Consider the following 23,901-nt stretch of genomic DNA (forward strand, 5'->3'; position numbering starts at 1 on the left):
GGAAGCCAGACTGTGCTGTTGATGGAATACGCAAATTTGCCTCTGATGTTGATGGAAAGCAGATATTAGTCTGTGATGTTGATGGCATATGGATATTAGTCTGTGATGTTGATGGAATACGGATATTAGTTTGTTATGATGATGGAATACGCATTTCAAACTGTGATGTTGATAAAATAAAAAAATTGTCTGTGATGTTGATGGGAAAGGGATATTAGTCTGTGATATAGCTGGAATATGGATATTAGTCTGTGATTTTCATGGAACAGAGATATTAGACATTAATGTTGATGGAATACGGAGATTAGTCTGTGATGTTGATAGAATAAGGATATTAGACTGTGATGTTGATAGAATACGCATATTATTCTGTGATGTTAATGTAATATGGATATTAGTTTGTGATGTTGATGGAAAACGGATTCCAGAATGTGCTATTGATGGAATAAGAAAATTTGCTTCTGATGTTGATGGAAAGCCGATATTAGTCTGTGATGTTGATGGAATTCGAATATTAGTCTGTGATGTTGATGGAATAATGAAATTTGTCTGTGATGTTGATGGAACATGGATATTAATCTGAGATGTTGATGGAATACGGATAACAGTCTATGATATTGATGGAATACAGATATTAGTCTGTGATGTTGATGGAATACGGATATTAGTTCGTTATGATGATGGAATACGCATTTCAGGCTGTGATGTTGATAGAATAACAAAATTTGTCTGTGATGTTGATGGAAAACGGATATTAGTCTGTGATATAGCTGGAATATGGATATTATTCTGTGATTTTCATGGAATAGAGATATTAGACAGTGATGTTGATGGAATACGGATATTACACTCTTATGTTAATGGAATAAAGAGATTAGTCTGTGATGTTGATCGAGTACGGAGATTAGTCTGTGTTGTTCATGGAATACGGAGATTAGAATGTTTTGTTGATGCAATACGGATATTCATATTTGTTTTAGTTGTAGTATGGATAGTAGCCAGTGATGATGATGGAATATGGATAATAGTCTCTGATTATCGTGGAATACAAATATTAGACAGTGATGTTGATGGAATACGGAGATTTGTCTGTGCTGCTGATAGAATACGGATATTTGACTGTGATGTTGATGGAATACGGATATTAGTTTGTTATGATGATGGAATACGCATTTCAGACTGTGATGTTGATAGAATAATATGGAATATGGATACCAGACTGTGCTGTTGATGGAATAACTACATTTGCCTCTGATGTTGATGGAAAGCAGATATTATTCTGTGATGTTGATGGCATATGGATATTAGTCTGTTATGTTGATGGAATACGGATATTAGTTTGTTATGATGATGGAATACGCATTTCAGACTGTGATGTTGATAGAATAATAAAATTAGTCTGTGATGTTGATGAGAAACGGATATTAGTCTGTGATATTCCTAGAATATGGATATTAGTCTGTGATTTTCATGGAATAGAGATATTAAACATTAATGTTGATGGAATACGGAGATTAGTCTGTGATGTTGATAAAATATGGATATTAGACTTTGATGTTGATAGAATATGCATATTATTCTGTGATTTGATGTAATACGGATATTAGTTTGTGATGTTGATGTAATACTGATTCCAGAATCTGCTGTTGACTGAATAAGTAAATTTGCCTCTGATGTTGATGGAAAGCAGATATTAGTCTGTGATGTAGATGGAGTTCGAATATTAGTCTCTGATATTGATGGAATAATGAAATTTGTCTCTGATGCTGGTGGAACATGGATATTAATTTGGTCTGTTGATGGACTACGGATAATAGACTGTGATGTTGATGGCATATGGATATTAGTCTGTGATGTTGATGGAATATGGATATTGGTTTGTTATGATGATGGAATGCGTATCTCAGACTGTGATATAGATAGAATAACAAAATTTGTCTGTGATGTTGATGATAAACGGATATTAGACTGCCATATAGGTGGAATACGGATATGAGCCTGTGATTTTCATGGAATAGAGATATTAGACAGTAATGTTGATGGATTACGGAGATTAGTCTGTGATGTTGTTAGAATACGGATATTAGACAGTGATGTTGATAGAATACGCATATTATTCTATGATTTGATGTAATACGGATAATAGTTTGTGAAGTTAATGGAATACGGATTCCAGAATCTGCTGTTGATGGAATAATTAAATTTGCCTCTGATGTTGATGGAAAGCAGATATTACTCTGTGATGTTGATGGAATTCGAATATTAGTCTGTGATGTTGATGGAATAATGAAATATGTCTGTGATGTTGATGGAATATGGATATTAATCTGAGATGCTGATGGACTCTGGATAATAGTCTGTGATGTTGATGGAATATGCATATTAGTCTGTGACGTTGATGGAATATAGAAATGCGTCTGTGGTGTTGATGGAATAATGAAATGTGTCTGTGATGTTGATGGAATATGGAGATTATTCTGTGGTGTTAATGGAATACGGCTATTAGTCTGAGATGTTGATGGAATATGGATAATAGTCTATGATGTTGATGGAATACTGATATTAGTCTGTGATGTTGATGGATGCAGATATTGGAATGTGATGATGATGTAATATGGATATAAGTCTGTGATGTTTATGGAATATGGATAATAGTCTGTGATGTTGATGGAATACAGATATTAGCCTGTGCTGTAGATGGAATATGGATATTAGAATGCAATGTTTATGGAATACGGATATTAGCATATGAAGTTGATGGAATACGGATATTAGTCTGTTATGTTGATGGAATACGGTTATTAGACTGTGATGTTGATGGAATATGGAAGCCAGACTGTGCTGTTGAAGGAATACGCAAATTTGCCTCTGATGTTGATGGAAAGCAGATATTAGTCTGTGATGTTGATGGCATATGGATATTAGTCTGTGATGTTGATGGAATACGGATATTAGTTTGTTATGATGATGGAATACGCATTTCAAACTGTGATGTTGATAAAATAAAAAAATTGTCTGTGATGTTGATGGGAAAGGGATATTAGTCTGTGATATAGCTGGAATATGGATATTAGTCTGTGATTTTCATGGAACAGAGATATTAGACATTAATGTTGATGGAATACGGAGATTAGTCTGTGATGTTGATAGAATAAGGATATTAGACTGTGATGTTGATAGAATACGCATATTATTCTGTGATGTTAATGTAATATGGATATTAGTTTGTGATGTTGATGGAAAACGGATTCCAGAATGTGCTATTGATGGAATAAGAAAATTTGCTTCTGATGTTGATGGAAAGCCGATATTAGTCTGTGATGTTGATGGAATTCGAATATTAGTCTGTGATGTTGATGGAATAATGAAATTTGTCTGTGATGTTGATGGAACATGGATATTAATCTGAGATGTTGATGGAATACGGATAACAGTCTATGATATTGATGGAATACAGATATTAGTCTGTGATGTTGATGGAATACGGATATTAGTTCGTTATGATGATGGAATACGCATTTCAGGCTGTGATGTTGATAGAATAACAAAATTTGTCTGTGATGTTGATGGAAAACGGATATTAGTCTGTGATATAGCTGGAATATGGATATTATTCTGTGATTTTCATGGAATAGAGATATTAGACAGTGATGTTGATGGAATACGGATATTACACTCTTATGTTAATGGAATAAAGAGATTAGTCTGTGATGTTGATCGAGTACGGAGATTAGTCTGTGTTGTTCATGGAATACGGAGATTAGAATGTTTTGTTGATGCAATACGGATATTCATATTTGTTTTAGTTGTAGTATGGATAGTAGCCAGTGATGATGATGGAATATGGATAATAGTCTCTGATTATCGTGGAATACAAATATTAGACAGTGATGTTGATGGAATACGGAGATTTGTCTGTGCTGCTGATAGAATACGGATATTTGACTGTGATGTTGATGGAATACGGATATTAGTTTGTTATGATGATGGAATACGCATTTCAGACTGTGATGTTGATAGAATAATATGGAATATGGATACCAGACTGTGCTGTTGATGGAATAACTACATTTGCCTCTGATGTTGATGGAAAGCAGATATTATTCTGTGATGTTGATGGCATATGGATATTAGTCTGTTATGTTGATGGAATACGGATATTAGTTTGTTATGATGATGGAATACGCATTTCAGACTGTGATGTTGATAGAATAATAAAATTAGTCTGTGATGTTGATGAGAAACGGATATTAGTCTGTGATATTCCTAGAATATGGATATTAGTCTGTGATTTTCATGGAATAGAGATATTAAACATTAATGTTGATGGAATACGGAGATTAGTCTGTGATGTTGATAAAATATGGATATTAGACTTTGATGTTGATAGAATATGCATATTATTCTGTGATTTGATGTAATACGGATATTAGTTTGTGATGTTGATGTAATACTGATTCCAGAATCTGCTGTTGACTGAATAAGTAAATTTGCCTCTGATGTTGATGGAAAGCAGATATTAGTCTGTGATGTAGATGGAGTTCGAATATTAGTCTCTGATATTGATGGAATAATGAAATTTGTCTCTGATGCTGGTGGAACATGGATATTAATTTGGTCTGTTGATGGACTACGGATAATAGACTGTGATGTTGATGGCATATGGATATTAGTCTGTGATGTTGATGGAATATGGATATTGGTTTGTTATGATGATGGAATACGCATTTCAGACTGTGATGTTGATAGAATAACAAAATTTGTCTGTGATGTTGATAGGAAAATGATATTAGTCTGATTTTCATGGAATAGAGTTATTAGACGGTAATGTTGATGGAATACAAAGATTAGTCTGTGATGTTGACACAATGCGGATATTAGACTATGATGTTGATAGAATACACCTATTATTCTGTGATGTTGATGTAATACGGATATTTCTTTGTGATGTTGATGGACTACGGATTCCTGAATGTGCTGTTGATGAAATAAGTAAATTTGCCTCTGATGTTGATGGAAAGCAGACATTAGACTGTGATGTTGATGGAATACAGATATTAGCCTGTGATGTTGATGGAATATGGATATTAGAATGTGATGTTTATGGAATACAGATATTAGCATATGAAGTTGATGGAATACGGAGATTGGTCGGTTATGTTGATGAAATGCGGATATTAGACTGTGCTGTTGATGGAACATGTAAATTTGCCTCTGATGCTGGTGGAAAGCAGATATTAGTCTGTGATGTTGATGGCATATGGACATTAGTCTATGATGTTGATGGAATATGGATATTAGTTCGTTATGATGATGGAATACGGATATTAGACTGTGATGTTGATGGAATATAGATACCAGACTGTGCTGTTGATGGAATAAGTAAATTTGCCTCTGATGCTGATGGAAAGCACATATTAGGCTGTAATGTTGATGGAATACGGATATTAGTTCGTTATGATGATGGATTAGGCATTTCAGACTGTGATCTTGATAGAATAACAAAATTTGTCTGTGATGTTGATGGAAGACGGATATTAGTCTGTGATATAGCTGGAATACGGATATTAGTCTGTGATTTTCATGGAATGGAGATATTAGACAGTGATGTTGATGGAATACGGGTATTAGTCTGTGATATTCCTGGAATATGGATATTAGTCTGTGATTTTCATGGAATAGAGGTATTAGACAGTAATGTTGATGGAATACGGAGATTTGTCTGTGATGTTGATAGAATACGGATATTAGACAGTGATGTTGATAGAATACGCATATTATTCTGTGATGTTGATGGAATACTGATTCCAGAATCTGCCGTCGATGGAATAAATAAATTTGGCTCTGATGTTGATGGAAAGCAGATACTAGTCTGTGATGTTGATGGAATATGGATAATAGTCTGTGATGTTGATTGAATACAGATATTAGTCTGTGATGTTGATGGAATACAGATAATAGCCTGTGACGTTGATGTAATACGGATATTAGAATGTGATGTTTATGGAATATGGATATTAGCATATGAAGTTGATGGAATACGTATATTAGTCTTTGATGTTGATGGAATACGGATATTAGTCTTTGATGTTGATGTAATACGGATAATAGTCTGTGATGTTGTCGAATACGGAGATTAGTCTGTGATGTTGATAGAATACGGATATTAGACTGTGATGTTGATAGAATACGCATATTATTCAGTGATGTTGATGTAATGCGGATACTTGTTTGTGATGTTGATGGAATACGGATTCCAGAATGTGCCGTTGATGGAATAAGTAAATTTGCCTCTGATGTTGATGGAAAGCAGATATTAGTCTGTGATGTTGATGGAATTCGAATATTAGTCTCTGATATTGATGGAAAAATGAAACTTGTCTCTGATGTTGGTGGAACATGGATATTAATCTGAGATGTTGATGGACTACGGATAATAGTCTGTGATGTTGATGGAATACGGATATTACACTCTTATGTTAATGGAATAAGGAGATTAGTCTGTGATGTTGATCGATTTTATAGAATAGTCTTTGTTGTTCAAGGAATACGGAGATTAGAACGTTATGTTGATGCAATACGGAGATTAGCCTTTGATGTTGATGGAATACGGATATAAATCTGTGATGTTGATGGAATAATGATAATAGTCTGTGATGTTGATGGAATACAGATATTAGTCTGTGATGTTGATGGAATACAGATAATAGCCTGTGATGTTGATGGAATACGGATATTAGAATGCGATTATTATGGGATATGGATTTTAGCGTACGAAGTTGATGGAAAACGGTAATTAGACTGTGATGTTGATGTAATACGGATATTAGTCTGTGATGTTGATGGAATACGGAGATTTGTCTGGGATGTTGATCGAATACAGATGTTAGAATGTGTTGTTGATGGAATACGGAGATTAGTCTTTGATGTTGATGGAATACAGATATAAGTCTGTGGTGTTGATGGAATATGGATAATAGTCTGTGCTGTTGATGGAATACAGATATTAGTCTGTGATGTTGATGGAATACAGATAATAGCCTGTGATGTTGATGGAATACGGATATTAGTATGCGATGTTTATGGGATACGGATATTAGCATATGAAGTTGGTGGAATACGGATATTAGTCTGTGATTTTCATGGAATAGAGATATTAGACAATGATGTTGATGGAATACGGATATTACACTCTTATGTTAATGCAATAATGAGATTAGCTTTTGATGTTGATCGATTATGGAGATTACACTGTGTTGTTAATGGAATACGGAGATTAGAATGCTATGTTGATGCAATACGGATATTAATCAGTGTTGTGGATGGAGTATGGATATTAGCCTCTGATGTTCATGGAATATGGATAATAGTCTATGATTTTCGTGGAATACATATATTAGACAGTGATGTTGATGGAAAACGAAGATTAGTTTTTGATGTTGATAGAATACGGAGATTAGTCTGCGATATTCATGTAATTCGGATATTAGTTTGTGATGTTGATGGAATACGGATTCCAGAATATGCTGTTGATGGAATAAATAAATTTGCCTCTGATGCTGATGGAAAGCAGATATTAGTCTGTGATGTTGTTGGAATAATGAAATTTGTGTATGATTTTGATGGAATATGGATATTAATCTGAGATGTTGATGGAATACGGATAATAGTCTGTCATGTTCATTTAAGACGGATATTAGTCTGTGATGTTGATGGAATATAGAATGCGTCTGTGATGTTGATGGAATGATGAAATTTGTCTGTAATGTTGATGGAATACGGATATTTGTCGAGATGTTGATGGAATACGGAGATTAGTCTGTGAAGTTGATGGAATCCGGATATTAGTCTGTGATGTTGTTCGAATATGGATATTAGTCTGTGATGATGATTGAATATGGATAATAGTCTGTGATGATGATCGAATATGGAGATTAGTCTGTGATGTGATAGAATATGGATATTAGCCTGTGATGTTCATGGAATATGCATATTTATCTGTGATGTTGATGGAATACTGATATTAGTGTGTGATGTTGATCGAATAGGGAGATTAGTCTGTGATGTTCATGGAATATGCATATTTATCTGTGATGGTGTTGGAATACTGATATTAGTGTGTAATGTAGATCGAATACGGAGATTAGTCTGTCATGTTCATGGATACGGATATTAGTCTTTGATGTTGATGGAATACAGATATTCGTCTGTTTGTTGATAGAATACGGAGACTAATCTATGATGTTGATGGAATATGGATATTATTCTGTGATGTGGATGGAATACGCATATTAGTCTGTGATGTTGATGGAATACGGATATTAGTTTGTGATATAGCTGTAATACGGATATTAGTCTGTGATATTCATGGAATAGAGATATTAGACAGTGATGTTGATGGAATATGGATATGACACTCTTATGTTAGTGGAATAAGCAGATTAGTCTGTGATGTTGATCGAGTATGGAGATTAGTCTGTGTTGTTCATGGAATACGGAGATTAGAATGTTTTGTTTACGCAATACGGATATTCATATTTGTTGTGGTTGTAGTACAGATAGTAGCCTGTGATGTTGATGGAATATGTATAATAGTCTCTGATTTTCGCGGAATACAAATATTAGACAGTGATGTTGATGGAATACGGAGATTTGTCTGTGTTGTTGATAGAATACGGATATTTGACTGCGATGTTGATGGAATAGGGATATTAGTCTGGGATGTTGATGGAATACAGACATTAGAATGTGATGTTGATGGAATACAGAGATTAGTCTTTGATGTTGATGGAATACGGATATAAGTCTGTGATGTTGATGGAATACGGATATTAGTCTGTGACGTTGATGGAATACGGATATTAGTTTGTTATGATGATGGAATACGCATTTCAGACTGTGATGTTGATAGAATAACAAAATCTGTCTGTGATGTTGATGGAAAACGGATTTTAGCCTGTGATATAGCTGGAATACGGATATTAGTCTGTGATTTTCATTGAATAGAGATATTAGACAGTGATGTTGATGGAATACGGATATTACACTCTTATGTTAATGCAATAATGAGATTAGCTTGTGATGATGATCGAATACAGAGATTACACTGTGTTGTTAATGGAATACGGAGATTAGAATGCTATTTTGATGCAATACGGATATTAGCCATTGTTGTGGATGGAGTATGGATATTAGCCTCTGATGTATGGAATATGGATAATAGTCTATGATTTTCGTGGAACACAGATATTAGACAGTGATGTAAATGGAATACGAAGATTAGTTATTGATGTTGATAGAATACGGATATTGATGCAATTCGGATATTAGTTTGTGATGTTGATGGAATACAGATTCCAGAATTTGCTTTTGATGGAATAAGTAAATTTTCCTCTGATGCTGATGGAAAGCAGATATTAGTCTGTGATGTTGATGGAATAATGAAATTTGTGTATGATTTTGACGGAATATGGATATTAATCTGAGATGTTGATGGAATACGGATAATAGTCTGTCATGTTCATTTAAGACGGATATTAGTCTGTGATGTTGATGGAATATAGAATGCATCTGTGATGTTGATGGAATGATGAAATTTGTCTATAATGTTGATGGAATACGGATATTTGTCGAGATGTTGATGGAATACGGAGATTAGTCTGTGAATTTGATGGAATCCGGATATTAGTCTGTGATGTTGTTCGAATATGGATATTAGTCTGTGATGATGATGGAATATGGATAATAGTCTGTGATGTTGATCGAATACGGAGATTAGTCTGTGATGTGATGGAGTACGGATATTAGCCTGTGATGTTGTTCGAATATGGATATTAGTCTGTGATATTGATGGAATTTGGAAAATAGTCTGTTATGTTGACAGAATATGGAGATTAGTCTATGATGTTCATGGAATATGCATATTTATCTGTGATGTTGATGGAATACTGATATTAGTGTGTGATGTTGATCGAATAGGGAGATTAGTCTGTGATGTTCATGGAATATGCATATTTATCTGTGATGGTGTTGGAATACTGATATTAGTTTGTAATGTTGATCGAATACGGAGATTAGTCTGTCATGTTCATGGATACGGATATTAGTCTTTGATGTTGATAGAATACAGAAATTCGTCTGTGAGTTGAAGGAATACGGAGACTAATCTATGATGTTGATGGAATATGGATATTATTCTGTGATGTTGATGGAATATGGATATTAGAATGCAATGTTTATGGAGTACGGATATTAGCATATGAAGTTGATGGAATACGGAAATTAGTCTTTTATGTTGATGGAATACGGTTATTAGACTGTAATGTTGATGGAATATGGATACCAGACTGTGCTGTTGATGGAATAAGCAAATTTGCCTCTGATGTTGATGGAAAGCAGATATTATTCTGTGATGTTGATGGAATAATGAAATTTGTCTGTGATGTTGATGGAACATGGATATTAATCTGATATGTTGATGGAATACAGATAATAGTCTGTGATGTTGATGGAACACGGATATTAGTCGGTGATGTTGATGGAATACGGATATTAGTCTGTGATGTTGATGGAATACAGATATTTTCCTGTGATGTTGATGGAAAAGAAATATTAGAATGTGATGTTGATGGAATATGGAGATTAGTCTTTGATGTTGATGGAATACGGAGATTTGTCTGTGCTGCTGATAGAATACGGATATTTGACTGTGATGTTGATGGAATACGGATATTAGTTTGTTATGATGATGGAATACGCATTTCAGACTGTGATGTTGATAGAATAATATGGAATATGGATACCAGACTGTGCTGTTGATGGAATAACTACATTTGCCTCTGATGTTGATGGAAAGCAGATATTATTCTGTGATGTTGATGGCATATGGATATTAGTCTGTTATGTTGATGGAATACGGATATTAGTTTGTTATGATGATGGAATACGCATTTCAGACTGTGATGTTGATAGAATAATAAAATTAGTCTGTGATGTTGATGAGAAACGGATATTAGTCTGTGATATTCCTAGAATATGGATATTAGTCTGTGATTTTCATGGAATAGAGATATTAAACATTAATGTTGATGGAATACGGAGATTAGTCTGTGATGTTGATAAAATATGGATATTAGACTTTGATGTTGATAGAATATGCATATTATTCTGTGATTTGATGTAATACGGATATTAGTTTGTGATGTTGATGTAATACTGATTCCAGAATCTGCTGTTGACTGAATAAGTAAATTTGCCTCTGATGTTGATGGAAAGCAGATATTAGTCTGTGATGTAGATGGAGTTCGAATATTAGTCTCTGATATTGATGGAATAATGAAATTTGTCTCTGATGCTGGTGGAACATGGATATTAATTTGGTCTGTTGATGGACTACGGATAATAGACTGTGATGTTGATGGCATATGGATATTAGTCTGTGATGTTGATGGAATATGGATATTGGTTTGTTATGATGATGGAATGCGTATCTCAGACTGTGATATAGATAGAATAACAAAATTTGTCTGTGATGTTGATGATAAACGGATATTAGACTGCCATATAGGTGGAATACGGATATGAGCCTGTGATTTTCATGGAATAGAGATATTAGACAGTAATGTTGATGGATTACGGAGATTAGTCTGTGATGTTGTTAGAATACGGATATTAGACAGTGATGTTGATAGAATACGCATATTATTCTATGATTTGATGTAATACGGATAATAGTTTGTGAAGTTAATGGAATACGGATTCCAGAATCTGCTGTTGATGGAATAATTAAATTTGCCTCTGATGTTGATGGAAAGCAGATATTACTCTGTGATGTTGATGGAATTCGAATATTAGTCTGTGATGTTGATGGAATAATGAAATATGTCTGTGATGTTGATGGAATATGGATATTAATCTGAGATGCTGATGGACTCTGGATAATAGTCTGTGATGTTGATGGAATATGCATATTAGTCTGTGACGTTGATGGAATATAGAAATGCGTCTGTGGTGTTGATGGAATAATGAAATGTGTCTGTGATGTTGATGGAATATGGAGATTATTCTGTGGTGTTAATGGAATACGGCTATTAGTCTGAGATGTTGATGGAATATGGATAATAGTCTATGATGTTGATGGAATACTGATATTAGTCTGTGATGTTGATGGATGCAGATATTGGAATGTGATGATGATGTAATATGGATATAAGTCTGTGATGTTTATGGAATATGGATAATAGTCTGTGATGTTGATGGAATACAGATATTAGCCTGTGCTGTAGATGGAATATGGATATTAGAATGCAATGTTTATGGAATACGGATATTAGCATATGAAGTTGATGGAATACGGATATTAGTCTGTTATGTTGATGGAATACGGTTATTAGACTGTGATGTTGATGGAATATGGAAGCCAGACTGTGCTGTTGAAGGAATACGCAAATTTGCCTCTGATGTTGATGGAAAGCAGATATTAGTCTGTGATGTTGATGGCATATGGATATTAGTCTGTGATGTTGATGGAATACGGATATTAGTTTGTTATGATGATGGAATACGCATTTCAAACTGTGATGTTGATAAAATAAAAAAATTGTCTGTGATGTTGATGGGAAAGGGATATTAGTCTGTGATATAGCTGGAATATGGATATTAGTCTGTGATTTTCATGGAACAGAGATATTAGACATTAATGTTGATGGAATACGGAGATTAGTCTGTGATGTTGATAGAATAAGGATATTAGACTGTGATGTTGATAGAATACGCATATTATTCTGTGATGTTAATGTAATATGGATATTAGTTTGTGATGTTGATGGAAAACGGATTCCAGAATGTGCTATTGATGGAATAAGAAAATTTGCTTCTGATGTTGATGGAAAGCCGATATTAGTCTGTGATGTTGATGGAATTCGAATATTAGTCTGTGATGTTGATGGAATAATGAAATTTGTCTGTGATGTTGATGGAACATGGATATTAATCTGAGATGTTGATGGAATACGGATAACAGTCTATGATATTGATGGAATACAGATATTAGTCTGTGATGTTGATGGAATACGGATATTAGTTCGTTATGATGATGGAATACGCATTTCAGGCTGTGATGTTGATAGAATAACAAAATTTGTCTGTGATGTTGATGGAAAACGGATATTAGTCTGTGATATAGCTGGAATATGGATATTATTCTGTGATTTTCATGGAATAGAGATATTAGACAGTGATGTTGATGGAATACGGATATTACACTCTTATGTTAATGGAATAAAGAGATTAGTCTGTGATGTTGATCGAGTACGGAGATTAGTCTGTGTTGTTCATGGAATACGGAGATTAGAATGTTTTGTTGATGCAATACGGATATTCATATTTGTTTTAGTTGTAGTATGGATAGTAGCCAGTGATGATGATGGAATATGGATAATAGTCTCTGATTATCGTGGAATACAAATATTAGACAGTGATGTTGATGGAATACGGAGATTTGTCTGTGCTGCTGATAGAATACGGATATTTGACTGTGATGTTGATGGAATACGGATATTAGTTTGTTATGATGATGGAATACGCATTTCAGACTGTGATGTTGATAGAATAATATGGAATATGGATACCAGACTGTGCTGTTGATGGAATAACTACATTTGCCTCTGATGTTGATGGAAAGCAGATATTATTCTGTGATGTTGATGGCATATGGATATTAGTCTGTTATGTTGATGGAATACGGATATTAGTTTGTTATGATGATGGAATACGCATTTCAGACTGTGATGTTGATAGAATAACAAAATTTGTCTGTGATGTTGATGGAATACGGATATTAGTCTGTGATATACATGGAATATGGATATTAGTCTGTGATTTTCATGGAATAGAGATATTAAACATTAATGTTGATGGAATACGGAGATTAGTCTGTGATGTTGATAAAATATGGATATTAGACTTTGATGTTGATAGAATATGCATATTATTCTGTGATTTGATGTAATACGGATATTAGTTTGTGATGTTGATGTAATACTGATTCCAGAATCTGCTGTTGACTGAATAAGTAAATTTGCCTCTGATGTTGATGGAAAGCAGATATTAGTCTGTGATGTAGATGGAGTTCGAATATTAGTCTCTGATATTGATGGAATAATGAAATTTGTCTCTGATGCTGGTGGAACATGGATATTAATTTGGTCTGTTGATGGACTACGGATAATAGACTGTGATGTTGATGGCATATGGATATTAGTCTGTGATGTTGATGGAATATGGATATTGGTTTGTTATGATGATGGAATACGCATTTCAGACTGTGATGTTGATAGAATAACAAAATTTGTCTGTGATGTTGATGATAAACGGATATTAGACTGCCATATAGGTGGAATACGGATATTTTTCTGTGATGTTGATGGAATACGGATATTATTCTGTGATGTTGATGGAATACTGATTCCAGAATCTGCCGTCGATGGAATAAGTAAATTTGCCTCCGATGTTGATGGAAAGCAGATACTAGTCTGTGATGTTGATGGAATATGGATAATAGTCTGTGATGTTGATGGAATACAGATATTAGTCTGTGACGTTGATGGAATACAGATAATAGCCTGTGAAGTTGATGTAATATGGATATTAGAATGTGATGTTGATGGAATACAGATAATAGCCTGTGATGTTGATGGAATACGGATATTAGTATGCGATGTTTATGGGATACGGATATTAGCATATGAAGTTGGTGGAATACGGATATTAGTCTGTGATTTTCATGGAATAGAGATATTAGACAATGATGTTGATGGAATACGGATATTACACTCTTATGTTAATGCAATAATGAGATTAGCTTTTGATGTTGATCGATTATGGAGATTACACTGTGTTGTTAATGGAATACGGAGATTAGAATGCTATGTTGATGCAATACGGATATTAATCAGTGTTGTGGATGGAGTATGGATATTAGCCTCTGATGTTCATGGAATATGGATAATAGTCTATGATTTTCGTGGAATACATATATTAGACAGTGATGTTGATGGAAAACGAAGATTAGTTTTTGATGTTGATAGAATACGGAGATTAGTCTGCGATATTCATGTAATTCGGATATTAGTTTGTGATGTTGATGGAATACGGATTCCAGAATATGCTGTTGATGGAATAAATAAATTTGCCTCTGATGCTGATGGAAAGCAGATATTAGTCTGTGATGTTGTTGGAATAATGAAATTTGTGTATGATTTTGATGGAATATGGATATTAATCTGAGATGTTGATGGAATACGGATAATAGTCTGTCATGTTCATTTAAGACGGATATTAGTCTGTGATGTTGATGGAATATAGAATGCGTCTGTGATGTTGATGGAATGATGAAATTTGTCTGTAATGTTGATGGAATACGGATATTTGTCGAGATGTTGATGGAATACGGAGATTAGTCTGTGAAGTTGATGGAATCCGGATATTAGTCTGTGATGTTGTTCGAATATGGATATTAGTCTGTGATGATGATTGAATATGGATAATAGTCTGTGATGATGATCGAATATGGAGATTAGTCTGTGATGTGATAGAATATGGATATTAGCCTGTGATGTTCATGGAATATGCATATTTATCTGTGATGTTGATGGAATACTGATATTAGTGTGTGATGTTGATCGAATAGGGAGATTAGTCTGTGATGTTCATGGAATATGCATATTTATCTGTGATGGTGTTGGAATACTGATATTAGTGTGTAATGTAGATCGAATACGGAGATTAGTCTGTCATGTTCATGGATACGGATATTAGTCTTTGATGTTGATGGAATACAGATATTCGTCTGTTTGTTGATAGAATACGGAGACTAATCTATGATGTTGATGGAATATGGATATTATTCTGTGATGTGGATGGAATACGCATATTAGTCTGTGATGTTGATGGAATACGGATATTAGTTTGTGATATAGCTGTAATACGGATATTAGTCTGTGATATTCATGGAATAGAGATATTAGACAGTGATGTTGATGGAATATGGATATGACACTCTTATGTTAGTGGAATAAGCAGATTAGTCTGTGATGTTGATCGAGTATGGAGATTAGTCTGTGTTGTTCATGGAATACGGAGATTAGAATGTTTTGTTTACGCAATACGGATATTCATATTTGTTGTGGTTGTAGTACAGATAGTAGCCTGTGATGTTGATGGAATATGTATAATAGTCTCTGATTTTCGCGGAATACAAATATTAGACAGTGATGTTGATGGAATACGGAGATTTGTCTGTGTTGTTGATAGAATACGGATATTTGACTGCGATGTTGATGGAATAGGGATATTAGTCTGGGATGTTGATGGAATACAGACATTAGAATGTGATGTTGATGGAATACAGAGATTAGTCTTTGATGTTGATGGAATACGGATATAAGTCTGTGATGTTGATGGAATACGGATATTAGTCTGTGACGTTGATGGAATACGGATATTAGTTTGTTATGATGATGGAATACGCATTTCAGACTGTGATGTTGATAGAATAACAAAATCTGTCTGTGATGTTGATGGAAAACGGATTTTAGCCTGTGATATAGCTGGAATACGGATATTAGTCTGTGATTTTCATTGAATAGAGATATTAGACAGTGATGTTGATGGAATACGGATATTACACTCTTATGTTAATGCAATAATGAGATTAGCTTGTGATGATGATCGAATACAGAGATTACACTGTGTTGTTAATGGAATACGGAGATTAGAATGCTATTTTGATGCAATACGGATATTAGCCATTGTTGTGGATGGAGTATGGATATTAGCCTCTGATGTATGGAATATGGATAATAGTCTATGATTTTCGTGGAACACAGATATTAGACAGTGATGTAAATGGAATACGAAGATTAGTTATTGATGTTGATAGAATACGGATATTGATGCAATTCGGATATTAGTTTGTGATGTTGATGGAATACAGATTCCAGAATTTGCTTTTGATGGAATAAGTAAATTTTCCTCTGATGCTGATGGAAAGCAGATATTAGTCTGTGATGTTGATGGAATAATGAAATTTGTGTATGATTTTGACGGAATATGGATATTAATCTGAGATGTTGATGGAATACGGATAATAGTCTGTCATGTTCATTTAAGACGGATATTAGTCTGTGATGTTGATGGAATATAGAATGCATCTGTGATGTTGATGGAATGATGAAATTTGTCTATAATGTTGATGGAATACGGATATTTGTCGAGATGTTGATGGAATACGGAGATTAGTCTGTGAATTTGATGGAATCCGGATATTAGTCTGTGATGTTGTTCGAATATGGATATTAGTCTGTGATGATGATGGAATATGGATAATAGTCTGTGATGTTGATCGAATACGGAGATTAGTCTGTGATGTGATGGAGTACGGATATTAGCCTGTGATGTTGTTCGAATATGGATATTAGTCTGTGATATTGATGGAATTTGGAAAATAGTCTGTTATGTTGACAGAATATGGAGATTAGTCTATGATGTTCATGGAATATGCATATTTATCTGTGATGTTGATGGAATACTGATATTAGTGTGTGATGTTGATCGAATAGGGAGATTAGTCTGTGATGTTCATGGAATATGCATATTTATCTGTGATGGTGTTGGAATACTGATATTAGTTTGTAATGTTGATCGAATACGGAGATTAGTCTGTCATGTTCATGGATACGGATATTAGTCTTTGATGTTGATAGAATACAGAAATTCGTCTGTGAGTTGAAGGAATACGGAGACTAATCTATGATGTTGATGGAATATGGATATTATTCTGTGATGTTGATGGAATATGGATATTAGAATGCAATGTTTATGGAGTACGGATATTAGCATATGAAGTTGATGGAATACGGAAATTAGTCTTTTATGTTGATGGAATACGGTTATTAGACTGTAATGTTGATGGAATATGGATACCAGACTGTGCTGTTGATGGAATAAGCAAATTTGCCTCTGATGTTGATGGAAAGCAGATATTATTCTGTGATGTTGATGGAATAATGAAATTTGTCTGTGATGTTGATGGAACATGGATATTAATCTGATATGTTGATGGAATACAGATAATAGTCTGTGATGTTGATGGAACACGGATATTAGTCGGTGATGTTGATGGAATACGGATATTAGTCTGTGATGTTGATGGAATACAGATATTTTCCTGTGATGTTGATGGAAAAGAAATATTAGAATGTGATGTTGATGGAATATGGAGATTAGTCTTTGATGTTGATGGAATACGGAGATTTGTCTGTGCTGCTGATAGAATACGGATATTTGACTGTGATGTTGATGGAATACGGATATTAGTTTGTTATGATGATGGAATACGCATTTCAGACTGTGATGTTGATAGAATAATATGGAATATGGATACCAGACTGTGCTGTTGATGGAATAACTACATTTGCCTCTGATGTTGATGGAAAGCAGATATTATTCTGTGATGTTGATGGCATATGGATATTAGTCTGTTATGTTGATGGAATACGGATATTAGTTTGTTATGATGATGGAATACGCATTTCAGACTGTGATGTTGATAGAATAATAAAATTAGTCTGTGATGTTGATGAGAAACGGATATTAGTCTGTGATATTCCTAGAATATGGATATTAGTCTGTGATTTTCATGGAATAGAGATATTAAACATTAATGTTGATGGAATACGGAGATTAGTCTGTGATGTTGATAAAATATGGATATTAGACTTTGATGTTGATAGAATATGCATATTATTCTGTGATTTGATGTAATACGGATATTAGTTTGTGATGTTGATGTAATACTGATTCCAGAATCTGCTGTTGACTGAATAAGTAAATTTGCCTCTGATGTTGATGGAAAGCAGATATTAGTCTGTGATGTAGATGGAGTTCGAATATTAGTCTCTGATATTGATGGAATAATGAAATTTGTCTCTGATGCTGGTGGAACATGGATATTAATTTGGTCTGTTGATGGACTACGGATAATAGACTGTGATGTTGATGGCATATGGATATTAGTCTGTGATGTTGATGGAATATGGATATTGGTTTGTTATGATGATGGAATGCGTATCTCAGACTGTGATATAGATAGAATAACAAAATTTGTCTGTGATGTTGATGATAAACGGATATTAGACTGCCATATAGGTGGAATACGGATATGAGCCTGTGATTTTCATGGAATAGAGATATTAGACAGTAATGTTGATGGATTACGGAGATTAGTCTGTGATGTTGTTAGAATACGGATATTAGACAGTGATGTTGATAGAATACGCATATTATTCTATGATTTGATGTAATACGGATAATAGTTTGTGAAGTTAATGGAATACGGATTCCAGAATCTGCTGTTGATGGAATAATTAAATTTGCCTCTGATGTTGATGGAAAGCAGATATTACTCTGTGATGTTGATGGAATTCGAATATTAGTCTGTGATGTTGATGGAATAATGAAATATGTCTGTGATGTTGATGGAATATGGATATTAATCTGAGATGCTGATGGACTCTGGATAATAGTCTGTGATGTTGATGGAATATGCATATTAGTCTGTGACGTTGATGGAATATAGAAATGCGTCTGTGGTGTTGATGGAATAATGAAATGTGTCTGTGATGTTGATGGAATATGGAGATTATTCTGTGGTGTTAATGGAATACGGCTATTAGTCTGAGATGTTGATGGAATATGGATAATAGTCTATGATGTTGATGGAATACTGATATTAGTCTGTGATGTTGATGGATGCAGATATTGGAATGTGATGATGATGTAATATGGATATAAGTCTGTGATGTTTAGGGAATATGGATAATAGTCTGTGATGTTGATGGAATACAGATATTAGCCTGTGCTGTAGATGGAATATGGATATTAGAATGCAATGTTTATGGAATACGGATATTAGCATATGAAGTTGATGGAATACGGATATTAGTCTGTTATGTTGATGGAATACGGTTATTAGACTGTGATGTTGATGGAATATGGAAGCCAGACTGTGCTGTTGAAGGAATACGCAAATTTGCCTCTGATGTTGATGGAAAGCAGATATTAGTCTGTGATGTTGATGGCATATGGATATTAGTCTGTGATGTTGATGGAATACGGATATTAGTTTGTTATGATGATGGAATACGCATTTCAAACTGTGATGTTGATAAAATAAAAAAATTGTCTGTGATGTTGATGGGAAAGGGATATTAGTCTGTGATATAGCTGGAATATGGATATTAGTCTGTGATTTTCATGGAACAGAGATATTAGACATTAATGTTGATGGAATACGGAGATTAGTCTGTGATGTTGATAGAATAAGGATATTAGACTGTGATGTTGATAGAATACGCATATTATTCTGTGATGTTAATGTAATATGGATATTAGTTTGTGATGTTGATGGAAAACGGATTCCAGAATGTGCTATTGATGGAATAAGAAAATTTGCTTCTGATGTTGATGGAAAGCCGATATTAGTCTGTGATGTTGATGGAATTCGAATATTAGTCTGTGATGTTGATGGAATAATGAAATTTGTCTGTGATGTTGATGGAACATGGATATTAATCTGAGATGTTGATGGAATACGGATAACAGTCTATGATATTGATGGAATACAGATATTAGTCTGTGATGTTGATGGAATACGGATATTAGTTCGTTATGATGATGGAATACGCATTTCAGGCTGTGATGTTGATAGAATAACAAAATTTGTCTGTGATGTTGATGGAAAACGGATATTAGTCTGTGATATAGCTGGAATATGGATATTATTCTGTGATTTTCATGGAATAGAGATATTAGACAGTGATGTTGATGGAATACGGATATTACACTCTTATGTTAATGGAATAAAGAGATTAGTCTGTGATGTTGATCGAGTACGGAGATTAGTCTGTGTTGTTCATGGAATACGGAGATTAGAATGTTTTGTTGATGCAATACGGATATTCATATTTGTTTTAGTTGTAGTATGGATAGTAGCCAGTGATGATGATGGAATATGGATAATAGTCTCTGATTATCGTGGAATACAAATATTAGACAGTGATGTTGATGGAATACGGAGATTTGTCTGTGCTGCTGATAGAATACGGATATTTGACTGTGATGTTGATGGAATACGGATATTAGTTTGTTATGATGATGGAATACGCATTTCAGACTGTGATGTTGATAGAATAATATGGAATATGGATACCAGACTGTGCTGTTGATGGAATAACTACATTTGCCTCTGATGTTGATGGAAAGCAGATATTATTCTGTGATGTTGATGGCATATGGATATTAGTCTGTTATGTTGATGGAATACGGATATTAGTTTGTTATGATGATGGAATACGCATTTCAGACTGTGATGTTGATAGAATAATAAAATTAGTCTGTGATGTTGATGAGAAACGGATATTAGTCTGTGATATTCCTAGAATATGGATATTAGTCTGTGATTTTCATGGAATAGAGATATTAAACATTAATGTTGATGGAATACGGAGATTAGTCTGTGATGTTGATAAAATATGGATATTAGACTTTGATGTTGATAGAATATGCATATTATTCTGTGATTTGATGTAATACGGATATTAGTTTGTGATGTTGATGTAATACTGATTCCAGAATCTGCTGTTGACTGAATAAGTAAATTTGCCTCTGATGTTGATGGAAAGCAGATATTAGTCTGTGATGTAGATGGAGTTCGAATATTAGTCTCTGATATTGATGGAATAATGAAATTTGTCTCTGATGCTGGTGGAACATGGATATTAATTTGGTCTGTTGATGGACTACGGATAATAGACTGTGATGTTGATGGCATATGGATATTAGTCTGTGATGTTGATGGAATATGGATATTGGTTTGTTATGATGATGGAATACGCATTTCAGACTGTGATGTTGATAGAATAACAAAATTTGTCTGTGATGTTGATGATAAACGGATATTAGACTGCCATATAGGTGGAATACGGATATGAGCCTGTGATTTTCATGGAATAGAGATATTAGACAGTAATGTTGATGGATTACGGAGATTAGTCTGTGATGTTGTTAGAATACGGATATTAGACAGTGATGTTGATAGAATACGCATATTATTCTATGATTTGATGTAATACGGATAATAGTTTGTGAAGTTAATGGAATACGGATTCCAGAATCTGCTGTTGATGGAATAATTAAATTTGCCTCTGATGTTGATGGAAAGCAGATATTACTCTGTGATGTTGATGGAATTCGAATATTAGTCTGTGATGTTGATGGAATAATGAAATATGTCTGTGATGTTGATGGAATATGGATATTAATCTGAGATGCTGATGGACTCTGGATAATAGTCTGTGATGTTGATGGAATATGCATATTAGTCTGTGACGTTGATGGAATATAGAAATGCGTCTGTGGTGTTGATGGAATAATGAAATGTGTCTGTGATGTTGATGGAATATGGAGATTATTCTGTGGTGTTAATGGAATACGGCTATTAGTCTGAGATGTTGATGGAATATGGATAATAGTCTATGATGTTGATGGAATACTGATATTAGTCTGTGATGTTGATGGATGCAGATATTGGAATGTGATGATGATGTAATATGGATATAAGTCTGTGATGTTTATGGAATATGGATAATAGTCTGTGATGTTGATGGAATACAGATATTAGCCTGTGCTGTAGATGGAATATGGATATTAGAATGCAATGTTTATGGAATACGGATATTAGCATATGAAGTTGATGGAATACGGATATTAGTCTGTTATGTTGATGGAATACGGTTATTAGACTGTGATGTTGATGGAATATGGAAGCCAGACTGTGCTGTTGAAGGAATACGCAAATTTGCCTCTGATGTTGATGGAAAGCAGATATTAGTCTGTGATGTTGATGGCATATGGATATTAGTCTGTGATGTTGATGGAATACGGATATTAGTTTGTTATGATGATGGAATACGCATTTCAAACTGTGATGTTGATAAAATAAAAAAATTGTCTGTGATGTTGATGGGAAAGGGATATTAGTCTGTGATATAGCTGGAATATGGATATTAGTCTGTGATTTTCATGGAACAGAGATATTAGACATTAATGTTGATGGAATACGGAGATTAGTCTGTGATGTTGATAGAATAAGGATATTAGACTGTGATGTTGATAGAATACGCATATTATTCTGTGATGTTAATGTAATATGGATATTAGTTTGTGATGTTGATGGAAAACGGATTCCAGAATGTGCTATTGATGGAATAAGAAAATTTGCTTCTGATGTTGATGGAAAGCCGATATTAGTCTGTGATGTTGATGGAATTCGAATATTAGTCTGTGATGTTGATGGAATAATGAAATTTGTCTGTGATGTTGATGGAACATGGATATTAATCTGAGATGTTGATGGAATACGGATAACAGTCTATGATATTGATGGAATACAGATATTAGTCTGTGATGTTGATGGAATACGGATATTAGTTCGTTATGATGATGGAATACGCATTTCAGGCTGTGATGTTGATAGAATAACAAAATTTGTCTGTGATGTTGATGGAAAACGGATATTAGTCTGTGATATAGCTGGAATATGGATATTATTCTGTGATTTTCATGGAATAGAGATATTAGACAGTGATGTTGATGGAATACGGATATTACACTCTTATGTTAATGGAATAAAGAGATTAGTCTGTGATGTTGATCGAGTACGGAGATTAGTCTGTGTTGTTCATGGAATACGGAGATTAGAATGTTTTGTTGATGCAATACGGATATTCATATTTGTTTTAGTTGTAGTATGGATAGTAGCCAGTGATGATGATGGAATATGGA

The sequence above is a fragment of the Cetorhinus maximus genome, chromosome 26, assembly GCF_964194155.1.
Source record: "Cetorhinus maximus chromosome 26, sCetMax3.hap1.1, whole genome shotgun sequence".
Taxonomy (NCBI): Eukaryota; Metazoa; Chordata; class Chondrichthyes; order Lamniformes; family Cetorhinidae; genus Cetorhinus; species Cetorhinus maximus.